We start from the raw sequence: 12243 nt of genomic DNA, 5'->3' as shown, positions 1-12243 counted from the left end.
GTTTTATCAACATTCAGAGACAGGTTGTTGGATCTACACCAGGCAGTTAGCTGTTGTAACTTCTTCTCTGAATAGACAGAGTACCTGATCCTTGGGGGGAAGGATGGTCTTCCTTGCCGTTACGTTGTTCTGCACCTCAAACTGAGCGTAGAAGTCATTCAGCGCATATGGGTGGGAGGCATCACTATCACAGGCAGGTGAAGCTGTCTTGAGGTTTGTGATCACACCCTGCCACATGCGCCGGGTGCCTCCGCTGTCCTGGAAGTGGCTGTGGATTGTCTGGGCATGTGCGCGATTTGGTTATCTGATGGTTCAGGACAGTTTGGCCCTTGCTGTTCTTAGGACTCCTGTTCTGAAGGCTAGGTCTCAAGTCTTCAGCAGTGCAAACACTTTAGCATTCATCCACGGCTTCTGGTTGGAGCGTGTGGTGATGGTCTTGGAGATGGTCATGTCATCAATGCACTTGCCAATGTAGCTGGTCACAGATGCCATGTACTGCTCCAAGTTGACGGAGTCGCCGTTGGTTGCAGCCTCCTTGAAGATGTTCCAGTCACTGAACTCAAAGCAGTCCTAAAGAGCAGAGGTGGCTCCTGCTGGCCAGGTTTTCACCTGTTTCAAAACCAGTTTTGTGCATCTGATGCGTGGTCTGTATGCTGGAATTAGCATAACAGCAATGTGGTCTGAGTTGCCAAGTTGGGGACAATACTTGCCAAGAATATTTGTGTAAACCAGCTTCTTTTCCTCTCTCATTCACATACTGATGGAATTTAGGGTTGTGCTGATTTGAGGTCTGCATAATTGAAATCTCTGGCAATGATAAACAGTCTGTCGGGGTGAGCATTCCCCAGATCGCTAATAGCCCCATAGAGTTCACATAGAGCCTCTTTAGCATTAATGCAGGGGGGAATGTCGACTCCAACAATGAAAACCGTGGGGAATTCCAGTGGTAAATAAAATGGCCTGCATCTAACAGTCACAAACTCCAATAGCAATGAGCAGTAACTAGAAACAAGCACAGAGTTCTTGCACCATTCCTTTTTTGTTGTAAACACACATACCATCACTGTGAGCCTTACTGCACAGAGATGCATTTCTGTCGGCACGAAACAAGGTGAGCCCATCTAGCTGAATGGCGACGTCCGGAACTCCTTCGCTGAGCCACATCTCAGTGAAAACAAAGACGCAGCAGTTTCAGTTTAACGCCGTGTAGTGCATTGGAGTCGGATGTAGTCCAGTTTATTGTCCAAGGAGCAAACATTAGTGTATCATAGTGTACACATCAATAACGCTGACAAAGTTTTAATATTTCTTTTTGTGTGTCTCTGTAGATCCTCCTACAGAGTCAGTGATCCAGAAACAGTCGCCTTCCCCAAAGCATTGATCGCATTGTATTTTCCTTGTTAAATCTGCACTGAAGCTTGCTCTCTCTGTGATATTTTGCTCATAATGATTTTTTTTTCCATTTAAACTCAGCTGTTTAGTGTTTGAACCTGTCTTGAGTAAGTGCGAAGGAACGATTCCCTGCAGCTTCACACATTTTTCATGGAAATACTTCTGTAGTCTTAACAGTAGTGTTATTTCTGATACAAGGTTTGAGTACTAAAGTAATTTTTTTTTTTTGACATCATTATTTTAAAAGTATTTCACACTGTACTTCTGTTTCTGCCCATCGTAGTATTTTTTTTGTTTTTGTTTGCTGCAGTTTTTATTGTTCTGTGTCAAGAACTGTTACTGCTACAGTTCTGTTCTTGTGCAAAAAAAGAAAGAAAATAAAGTTGCATTAAATTTTATATTAAACCCAGAGAGAGGGAAAGAGAGCGAGTGATGTTCATTCGTATTATAACAATGGCTCCTTTTCCAGAGTCACCAAAACATTGAAAAACATTCAACTCAATATTTAATAACACATTTTGAATTATAATTCAATTATGACATGTCACATACATGTCACCATAAATGCTGCAGAAGGATTTAGGGTTATTAGATATAAGAATTGTATTTATTCCATCATTTGCTGCACGTAGTTTAAAACTAATAAGTACCACACCATACACTCAGTCTCTGGGACTGAGTCTCTGGGAGCACTCTCTGCTCCTTTGATAAGCATTGTCATTAACTTCATCCATACTGTGATAATCCTACATGCACAAAACAACTGGAGGAAATATAGAATCGAAACTAGAGAGGACACAAAGTTGTGATTTAGGATTGATACTACTTTAATACTGATTAAATGGCTATAATTTTTTGCAATCATATTTTAAGCCACAGTGGGCTACATCATTTTGAAATGGGATACGTTTGGGATGACCAGGACTTTCCCTAGAACTAGAAGGACCTTGGTCAGGGAGGTGACCAAGAACCCAATGGCCAAAATAACAGCTGCAGTAGTCCTCACTGGAAATGGGGAGAAAATGTTCTGACAGGAAAAACATCTTAGAAAGCACACGAAGAGACTCTCAGGTTTGATGTGGAAAAACCTCTGGGGGTCAAACTCCAAGCAATATGGGCCTTTTTACACCTGGTCACTTCATGTGTTTTCTCTGATCCAATAGCTATCTGATTTGTTAAAACTGTTCCATTTACATAAGGCCACATAAATTTCTACTCCCACCCAAAATGCAAATATATTTTAAGTCATTTCTGGGGTAATTGAAATGGAACACGCTTTGGTGTATATACTTAAAAATACTTTTGTTTCTATGTGTTTTGCAAAGATTTTTTGGACACTTTCATCGCTCCAAAGAGCACTAAGTGCCTGCGTGTCGTCCATGTTATTTTTTTTCTGGCGTGATGCACGACTCGTGAGTCACCTGCGAGTGACGTACTTCCGTTTGGGAGGAGTATAGCGCTGACGTATGTGGCTTGAACAACCACATTCATTTACACCTGTCCAGTTTCATTTGAAATGTGTCCCAGACCACCTCCTGAGGTGGTTTGAACGACCGGATTTATATCAGCCAAAACGAAGCATTTAGCACTACAAGATGTGTAGAGAGAGCTGAGGAGGTCAGGTAACATGTAACAGATGGAGATTAGGAGGATCTGCCAGGACTTCAAAGCTGCCACTGCTTCTAAAATGGATTCTACTGAATCAGGATCTGAATAGTTCAGAATTTTCATAAATCTTGTTTCTATTATTTTGTACTAATTATTGAAAAATGATCAAACAAATGTAATCAGTTTTAAATGTAATGAAAATAATATTGTTATTAAACTATAGCATGTTTTTTAGTTAGCTATGTTTTTCTTTTTGTCTTTACTCTTTAGTCATTTCAGCTGTCTGGTAGTCATGTGAAGCCATCTCTTAAACCACAAGTTTTAGCTCACAAGCATGCAGAATCTGTCCATTTTTATGGTGTGATTATTTTCCAACCACAGATCAGACATGTGGTACATTTGCACGCATGATGCTGGCATTTGAACAGAAAACTCACACATTCATCTGTGGTTTATCTGCTTCTGACCACCAGCTGCTTTTATACACTATTTTGAACATTATTCATTTTGTCCAAAACAAACCTGAAAGTTTATGTTCATAATTAAAATGTGAATGTTGACTGCTGTGCAACATTTCTAGATCAGTTCATGCCACTGATCATCATGTAGACAATTGAACTATAACAATAACAGGTTTTTATTGGACAGACATCACATTTAGCAGCTAATAGATAAAATATTGAGCCGACATTCAGAGTTAATATTCATTAATATTCCTGTTAATCTTTTGTTCTGTATTTTTTCTGCAAAGATATAAAGATGCTCTTTCATTGACCCAGGGATGTTCATTTGCAGTATTGTGAAAAACACACATTAAAGATGCTTCCTAGTACATGACTGAGAATCCATTCAATAACAGATATTTAAATGTTAAAGTCAGACAGAAGCTCATCCCTTTTCATATAAAACACTTTCATCTTTTTAACTATCATTTTACTGAAGCTCAAACTACCAAAGACTTACTGGGCAAAGTTCATTGAATCGCCCAAGCTTCTTTAATTAGGAATGACCTTGAGAGAGACTGAGAGAAACTGTTGAGGTCATTAACACATATAAAAATGGAGTAACACATACATTAACACACTGTTTCCTCTTTGTCTCTGGTCTGATACACAATGGTTAAGTTTTTTTTCAAGTTCAAATATCAAGCCAAATATCCTGTACCACCATTTTTTTTAGACAGAAACCATAATAAAGAAAAACTGGGGCAAGATTCTCCACAATGTTTAGTATATATACAAAGTACTATGAAAAAGTCTAAAAAACAAAAACTTCTATAAGGAGCAGTGAACAGTGATAAACTGAACAAAGTCAATATTTAATGTTACCACATTTGCTTCAGTAAACTGCTGCTGGCTCCTATAATGATGGTAACTTTTACTGAGCATCTTGGAGACTTTTTGAGAATCAGTTTTTCTGCATTTGAATCTTTTGCATGTGAAATTATGAATTATGTAGCCGTCGGGCTGCCGTGTCTCGGGGGTTTCCTCCGAGTACTCCGTTTTCCTCCCCCAGTCCAAAGACATGCATGGTGGGTTGATTGGCATCTCTGGAAAAATTGTCCATAGTGTGTGATTGCATGAGTGAATGAGAGTGTGTGTGTGCCCTGCGATGGGTTGGCACTCCGTCCAGGGTGTATCCTGCCTTGATGCCCGATGACGCCTGAAATGGGCACAGGCTCCCGGTGACCCGAGGTAGTTCGGATAAGCGGTAGAAAATGAGTGAGTGAGTGGGTGAGTAGCCGTCATTATGGTTTCTGTCTGAAAAATGCTTCAATAAATATTGATTGTTATGTCCCCATATTATTGTTTGTTTTTTGGAATGGTGTTTTGTTTTTGTTTTCTTCCCTTCTCTTTTTGTCTTAACTTTTGCTTTAACAGGTCGATTTGTGTCTGCCAATCACCGTGACGCGTGATGATGACAACGCGCAGATTCAACAATGGGGTGCCCTACCGGTGATTAAAAGGCGCACCTGTAAAGGAGGCAGGAGTTCTATGGCACGCAGCATTCTTTTGGTTGTTTGGTGGTTGACTTGTGTGCAGGGCCGGTTCTAGACAGGCACATACTGTATGGGGGGGCAGTCAGAAATGTGAAGGGGGCATCATGTGTACACATCATGTTCAAGCACTGTTTTTTCCCCTGTGCTTATAGTAAAAGTATTGTCCTTGCTGAATTGTGTTGTTAGCTGCGTCCAAAGCCTGTAGAAGTGGATTGCACTTTGTCAGGTCTCTACCTTCAGACCTGTCCAACTTGGGTGTCCCATTTGAAGACTAAGCTCCTGCTGGTATAGCTCTTAAGGTCACTGAGGCACGCAAACCCCCTAACCACAATAAGGTGGCAATCCCTCAGGGGGGAAACTGAAAAATAAAAATGTAATAAATAAAACAAAAATGAAATAAAATATCCTTAATCTAGATTGTATCAATCAACGACATAACCTAAAGTAAGTCCTAACACACTATAACTATAATATTTACAAAACTGAAAGGTTGTCTTATGAATAATAAAAAACTAAGTTAAAGCAGATGGGCTATAGAACAGATCATATTACTGTATGTTTTTTTTTATTTTTTTTATTTTTTTATAGTAAATCTCTTCTCTCCAATCCACTCTACAACAGTCTCCTATTTCCCTTTGCAAAAACTTTCACAAATTCATCCATGTCCAAGTTATTTGTTATGGACTTCTCATGGGCCAAGATCACCAAATTCTGCTTTCTTTTGTGTGACATGGTGCGACGATAGGGGGTTAGAACCCGTGAAAATGTGGAGAAAGAACTCTCACAGGCTGCTGAAGACACACCAATTACCAGGGCTGTTACCTACAATTTATGCAATTCAGGAAAGGCTTCCTTGTACTCTTGCAGGTGTTTACACACAGAGGACAGGTCTTCTTCATTTGGACATTTTTTGAGCAACATCTGTTTTGCCACAAGGATTTCATTTTTCAGACTTGTCTGCCACTGTGCCAACCAGCACAGTCAGAGGCTGCAACTGAGTTGAATCTAGAAATGCACAAGATTTGGGTGCAAGACTACAGTAGATATTGCTTTCATCAGGTCAACATTCCTCTGTGAAAATCTTGTCTCCATTTCTAAAATGGCCCTGTCAAGGATGTTGAGCAGTGATCTTTTCAGAGACTGATAGGGATTAAGAGAAGGATTATCAAAGTCTGTAAGGCCCACAGTTGAGATCACAACACTTTGACCGAGGTGTTTGCTCATTGTTCTTCTTCTCTTTGGAAGATGTGAATCATCTCCAGCAGCTGCCTCACATAACTATGCCCAATACTCATGTTTTTTAGGGACTCCGGTGCTGCACCAACAACCTCAGAAGCACTGCACATATCCACAGACTGAGACTGTAGAATTGCATTTGCTGGTTTTAAGACACAAAGCACCTGCACTAGAAACTCTCCAGTCTCAAAGAAGTGATGCCTCCTAATTTGACATAGCAGGCCCGATGCCTCAGTGCACAGGTCATCTGCAGCATCTTCATCCTCTGTCATCTCAGATAGGATACTGAGAATATGGTTTTGATTTTCAACAATGCACTTTGTCACCTCATAGTGGCTTGTCCATCGGATTTCAAGCAGCCTTTTAAGATGAGGTGCATCATATTTTTCAGACACATGGTGGTGCTGAAAAAACTTTTTGCAAAAAAACAAAAAATCTTTTTGCACATGGTTCACTCTGCATACAGTAGCATGCACAACTGCTAGGTGCAGTTGGTGGTTGTAGCAGTGAATATATGGAACATATCTAGATAGCTTCGTTTGGAGCAGAACTTGTACACCACCTCTTACCACACTCATCATAAAAGCCCCATCATAACACTGGCTAAGTATGTTGTCAGCACTGTAGCCAGCATCAGAAAGGTGTGTCAATATCTCAGAGGTAATATACTCTGCATCACGTTGATGCAAGTCAAGCAACCCAATAAGATGTTGCGCTGGCATGGAATTGCTCACAAAGCGAATCATCACAGACAAATTTTCCACATTGCACCTGTCTCTGGTCCCATCACTTTTGAGGCAGAACCTCGAAGAATCAGCATTTTCATATTTTTTCCTGACCTCTCTAAGCACCATGTCTGTCAGTGTTTGAATAATTTCATTTCGGATATCCTGAGATGTGTATTTTGCATTCTTTGGGATACCCTTAGCAATGCTTGCTAGCTTCTCATCCTTCTCTAAGGTATACTCCATTAGTTTCAGAAAGAGACCTGAAATGATGTCATGATTACCTGCTTCATTCGGCCTCAAGGTTTCTGCAGTCCTACGGAGCCCCAACTCATTCACACAGAGAAACTTAACAACACTGACCACACTCTTGACATAGTAATGGTTTTTTTTTCAAGTAGTGTTTTACCAACCAACAGGGAGTCAACAGTTCCCCCTGTCGCCTCTATGCTTTTGTGCTGAGTCCATACAGTTGAAGCATGCACATGGTTGTGGCTGGACACATGCCTCTGTAGCCCCTTGTCTCGATCAAGGGCTGCTTTCCAGTTGTTAAACCCAGTTAAAGTAAAAAAACATCCCTCTCATTAACAATGCTGCCATATTTCCGACAGGGGAAACAGAAGCAGGCATCTCACTCAACAGAGTATTCTAGCCATGGTCGTGTGTGGTACCAGGCAGACATGAGGGAAATCTAATACCGTATTGTGTGCAGTGTCCCTTTTTCGGCAGATTTTTCCGCTACCGCAGTTCATTTTGTCAACTTGTAATATATTCATTTTCAGTGTGTGATTGCGTGAGTGAATGAGAGTGTGTGTGTGTGTGCCCTGCGATGGGTTGGCACTCCGTCCAGGGTGTATCCTGCCTTGATCCCCAATGACGCCTGAAATGGGCACAGGCTCCCGGTGACCTGAGGTAGTTCGGATAAGCGGTAGAAAATGAGTGTGAGTGAGTAGCCGTCATTATGGTTTCTGTCTGAAAAGTGCTTGTAGGAAATTTTCAATAAATATTGATTGTAACGTCCCCATATTATTGTTTGTTTTTTGGAATGGTGTTTTGTTTTTGTTTTCTTCCCTTCTCTTTTTGTCTTAACTTTTGCTTTAACAGGTCAATTTGTGTCTGCCAATCACCGTGACGCGTGGTGATGACAACGCGCAGATTCAACAATGGGGTGCCCTACCGGTGATTAAAAGGCGTACCTTAACATTTAAAAAATTTTATTTGAGGGGGCAAGACCTTTATTTGAGGGGGCAAGACCTTTATTTGCCCCCTCTTGCCCCTGCGTAGAACCGGCCTCGACAAGACCTGGGTGACTCGTCCATAGACATAAAAGGAGAGAATTAGCGCCGGTTACAATTTTCTTCCGCAAGACGCATGCAGTTCTGTTTATTGACTGCTAGAGCGTAAAACAAAAACAGCAGCGTGACAAATAAACTGCATACCTGTGTATTGCGTATGTGACCGTATGAACGAGGTACGAGTGGTGATTGACGCTCATGACCACCAATCAATATCGAGCAGGCGCTATTTAGAGCGCTTTGGTTTTGAGCCTGGGATGTGTCACGTCCGTATCCTCCCCTTTTTCTGCTACTATAGTGGTTTCAGCCTGTCTTTTCATCATTGTGTGTGTCCCTGTCGGATGCTGTTCAGGGGTCTCATTTATAAAGCGTGTGTACGCACAAAACGGGGCTGGAAACGTGCGTACGCCAGTTTTCGGGCAAAGGTTGTGATCTATAAAAAACAAACTTGACGGGAAAATGTGCGCACCTTTAAGCAAACTTTGAGACGTGCGTACACACATTCTGGAGACAAAGGGAATTGGCGACACAGATGGTGAGGTCGTGAACTCAAGTTAGATTGTAGAAAATTCATGTGAGAAGAACGATTATAAGAATTAATGACATTTAATTTTCACTCCATTTCATACGTTATATCCACATTATCATGAAGATTAAATCCAACATCCAAAATCCATCTACACTGTAAAAAATGATTTTTTGAACTTGTAAATAAAGATAGCATCATTTAAGTAAATTTTACAAACAAATACTATTTTGTCTTTTTACTTCAAAATGTCACGTTTAATTCAATAAGCTACTTGAGGTTTCGTTTTGATTAATTTTGCTTAAATACATAGGTAAATTCAAATGGAACTGCCTAAGTAATATGTACTTAGTGTTTTGTCATTTAATGAATTAATGCAAAAAATAACAAAACCAAGTAAAACGTACTCAAAGAAGCCAGGCAATCTATGCGCATGCGTTCCTGGTTGCGGTGTGGCGCAGAGGAGTGCAACGGAAAATCGTCTTGAAGACTGATGTGATTATTACATGGTAAGTTAATTAAATATTTGTTTATTGGTCAATTTAACTACCTTTGCAGAAAATTATAGAACTATTAGGACTGATGGCTAAAGAGTTAAGGCGCCAAGTGTTAATAGTTGACAGAGTTAAGTTTGCTAAAGAGCCGATTTGCACAAACATCTGTTATTAGCAAAATGCATCTGTGTCGAAAGGTAGGGTCTGGTCTGGTCCTCGGCGCGCAAACCGTTGATTTTAGAAAGCACTTTGAAACGGTGAGTGTAAATAGTCTAATATATAAATATCTTTCTGACAATAAATGATTACCCTAAAACCTATATCAGTTAATTGTTAATAAGTTGACTTAGTGTAAATGTGTTGATTGATGCTAGTTTTTTTTCTCATTTTCTGTCCGTTCACAGTAACATGAGCTATTTCTGACCTGACAGAAATAGCTCATGTTACTATGAGTATTTTGCTGGCATAAGTTTTTTTTCTTGTCGGTTCATATAAGCGTGTATGCATGTACATGTGCTTGTCGCTAACGCTAGCATATGTCTCAGGTGATTTTTCTGTCGACTCATATAAGCATGTATGCACGTACATGTGCTTGTCGCTAACGCTAGCATATGTCTCAGGTGATTTTTCTGTCGGGTCATATAAGCGTGTATGCATGTACAGTACACGTGCTTGTCGCTAACACTAGAATATTCTCAGGTGATTTTTTTTGTCGGTGCATATAAGCCTGTATGCATGTACACGTGCTTGTCGCTAATGCTAGCATATGTCTCGGGTGTATTAAATTAACCGTTCAAAAATGTGCTTCTTAAAGTTTCTCTTATTATTTTTTGTTTGTTTCTAGTAGCAACTTAAACTGCTTAAAATATGTAGTCATTTGCAGATGTTCATTAATGTTTTACAGTGAATGTGATGGAAAAACATGGAAGCTACAGCAGAACTGTACCACTTCCTTGCCTACATCAAGATTGTCTGTGCACTTTTCTAAGATTCTTCTTGTTGAAGAATGTATTTTCCTCGAAACATTGTGAACTTGAGTACATTGCAGTGTTACCTGTTTTTTGTGAACAAAAAAAATTGTATTATTGTTTAATTTCTTATTAAATGAATAGATAAAATCACATTTAAGTAGTGTAATTAATGACAGAAATTTTATTTTTGGGTGAACAAACCCTTTAAGTGCAAAGGGTGATCACACCAAATATTGATTTAGTCAACAGAAGGTAAATGCAAATTAATTTATGAAAACATTTTAAAGGCATCCCCACTTTACAGAATATTTACACAAGTGCCTAAAACGTTTTACAGTACTGAAGATTTGCAACTAGTTTAAGTGTCTTGCAGACACAGTTCTTCATTTCTTACTTTTTTCATTCTTCATTTAATAACAGATTTAACCTCTGTGTGGGGCACTTATCACAGAAAAATAAAGAGAACATACAACTTACTGTACAATATTGTAACCACTTTTTCACTCATTTGTGTATTTGACAGGATGTCAGAAGAGACATGATTGAAGATAGCTTCACCAATCATCTAATGAAGATCGTTGTACTGGGCAGCACCACAGGAGAGGAAGATGCCAACATAGCTGATGTCATCATCGTCATTGAGGGAACTGCGGTACTGTCGGGATGCAAGAATCTTACAAATGCCTGCCTTCTGCTCATGGGCTTCATTTACTCTCTGAACTTGAGCTATCCTTCAAAGCGAAAATTTTTCTTGGACTGGATGCTTTGAAATTTTCTCCAAAAGTTAGCTCTTTGCAGAGAAAGCTATTGATGTAAGTCTGCTAGCTGGCCATTTTGTTTGGCATTGAGTGTATTTGCTTTTGTATACTTTTTGTATTTGCTAATTGTTTTTTAAGTGAGAATGTCCGCAAAAGACTTGTTGAGCTAAAGTTGTACTGAACTGTTTCACATAGTTTGTCCATTGGTTTGGATCATTTCTTTAATAAAAGTACTCAAGGAAAATGTCTTTTTTATTTATTTATTTATTTATTGAAGACATCAGTTATGATGCATCACAAATTATGTTAGATATGTAGATATGTTAGAACATTTACAGTAAAGGTTACTCAAGATAACTAAAAAAGATAACTAGGCCTCTTGTGTAAAAAAAAAATGCAATAAATCATCATATATTTATAAGCATTACTTAAGTAATATTTACAAACAAAAAGTCAATAAAATTAGCTGGGAATTCCCAAGTAAGCTTAACAATTAAAAACTTAATGTCTAATTAAACTTACTAATAATTATGTTTAGGCTTTTACTTGGCAAATATTTGTAAATTTAATAGCCTTTTCTGAGTGAAAAAACTTTCCAAGCTTTTTTCAAGTAAATCCCACTCCAAATTTTTTACAGTGTAGTAAAATCCAAACGTAATTCAAAATGTATTAAAAATAAAATAATAATAATAATCAACGCTACTCCATCCAGGGGGTATCCTGCCTTGATGCCCAATGACGCCTGAGGATAGGCACAGGCTCCCCGTGACCCGAGTAGTTCGGATAAGCGGTAGAAAATGAATGAATGAATGAATAATTAGCGCTGCCTTACAGTCACATTGTCCACAACGGGAGCGCAGGAGGTGATGGCGCGACTACATGTGATACAGAATATCATGAAATACCCATTTATTAGAGAACTGCAGAATATTTTCCTTAATGTACATGTATAATAAAATGTCAAAGTCTGCAAATACAGTCATAAAGCACAATCGCTACTCATCATCGGTCCTAACCATTACGGTGTTCATTACAAAACCTTCATGAAGAAGTATGTGTTCACTATAACATTTTCGTCTTAAATTTTCGCCCACAAATTAATTCTGTGATTTTGTCAAGGTGTTAACGATCAGTCTAATTGCTAGAAACATATAAATCCTCCGGTGACCAGGGTATGTAATGCTTCATGGTGGCACAGCTGGAACTGTTGGAGGATTACGCCAATGGGAGAGTAAGGAG

This window comes from Tachysurus fulvidraco, chromosome 9 (genome assembly GCF_022655615.1).
Source record: "Tachysurus fulvidraco isolate hzauxx_2018 chromosome 9, HZAU_PFXX_2.0, whole genome shotgun sequence".
NCBI lineage: Eukaryota > Metazoa > Chordata > Actinopteri > Siluriformes > Bagridae > Tachysurus > Tachysurus fulvidraco.
This window is presented reverse-complemented; position numbering follows the sequence as displayed.